Here is a 1552-nt window from a genome sequence, read left to right on the forward strand (position 1 = left end):
CACACACACAGACACAGACACACACAGACACTGGTCAAGACAGTTAGAACTGAAGCCAATATTTTAAGATATATTGATTCGTCTAAAATGTTGTGTATCGCCCAAATGTCTTGTTCAGAAATATTGATAGGTAAACCCTACTATAGTGCATTCACATTTAATATTACGACTCTTTTTACCCAAACTGATACATGTTTGCTTCATATTGTACCAGAGGAGGTTTTATTAAAAAAAAAAAAAAAAAAATCTCAGGCACAGATAGTAGCTAATTACTAAAGACATAATTAATCACAATGTTTAATTTAATGGGCAAAGTGAAAGTTAGCTATACAAGCTAAGTTAACTAAATTTAAAAATGATAAATGAATGCATTTATATTAATACACAGCCATGGCATGTGTGATGCTGGCAGGTCTTTTAGCCAGTTAAACTAGTTGTCACTGAGGTAGCTACAGACTAGTTTAAAACTGAGCTAGCAAAACAAATATTGAGGTTAGCTAGTCTAAATAACCTAACCAGGCTAACTAGATAAATAGTTTGTTTGGCTGGCCATAGTATTAGCTTCATAAGATACGTTTCTTTCTGTCTTACCTCCTTTTCCCCACTTTTTACACCAGTCTTTCCTCTGTCTGGGGTATGAATGCTTCTAGAAAGTTCCAGCTAACACGACGGGGGGATTTAGCTAGCAGAGGAGGCGGGACTTTTTGATTAAACTGTAAGCTAAGTGACTGGTGGCCACTCCCACTTCTTCAAAATACAAAGCATCATTTTCTATATATATTTATATATATACATATATATATATGTTCCTAATCCTAATGACTAATTACATTAATAAAATGGGCTCAGAGACAATTTTTGAGCAATTCATTTAAAAGAAAAGTTTGTTTTAGGAGAGTGATGTTTGATTGACAGGGCTCTCATCCAATAGCAGTTGGATCTAGTTACTATGGTAGTTGCTGATTGCTCCATATCATGGCCTGCTCCACCCATAGACTGTTATGCTTCAACAAGATTCATTTCATTAATAGCAAGGTGTAGCCATAAATATTAGCTTCAAAATTACTTGGTGTTAAAAACTAAATACAAAATACTATGTAATTTAAAAGTACGCTTGTTGGGAAGTTTCTGCCTGATTGACGGTGCTTTCAGCCAATGACAGTCTATGGCTTGCTCAATCCACCTCATTTGCGCCACCTTTCCCCCAAATTATGATTTTCTGGCTCCAAAAGTAGCATTCTTTATTTAGATCCCTGTTAGCGGTTAGACCTGTTAGAGGTCTGCACAAAAACAATGTCACAAAAAGCCCTGCTGAGATGGAAGTGGGGTGCAAAATCATACGAAACGTAAATGAATAAACATTAGACCTCTTAAAATTACAGATGGACCCCTGGTGGGAAGACACGTATTGTCAGGCACATCAGTCCTTTCTGAGAGGAGTGAAAGAGTGAGCTCTTTTCTCAACTCATATCAAGCAGAGGATGCTACGCCCCTGACAAATGGCTACAGCATAATGACCTGTGAGTGCTAACAAAAATAAATCGTTTTCTCT

At 36.7% G+C, this 1552-nt stretch overlaps 1 long non-coding RNA gene across 3 annotated transcripts in view; it reads right to left on the reverse strand.

Moving 5' to 3' along the window:
- LOC116688840 (uncharacterized) overlaps nucleotides 1–696 on the reverse strand; it is a 78599-nt gene extending 77903 nt beyond the window's left edge. For all 3 annotated transcript variants that reach the window (XR_004331867.1, XR_004331869.1, XR_004331868.1), the window contains exon 1: nucleotides 592–696. This is a non-coding gene — a long non-coding RNA (uncharacterized LOC116688840). The remainder of the gene's footprint in view (nucleotides 1–591) is intronic.
- Between the last annotated feature and the right edge of the window lie 856 nt (nucleotides 697–1552).

Source organism: Etheostoma spectabile, chromosome 5, assembly GCF_008692095.1.
Source record: "Etheostoma spectabile isolate EspeVRDwgs_2016 chromosome 5, UIUC_Espe_1.0, whole genome shotgun sequence".
Taxonomy (NCBI): Eukaryota; Metazoa; Chordata; class Actinopteri; order Perciformes; family Percidae; genus Etheostoma; species Etheostoma spectabile.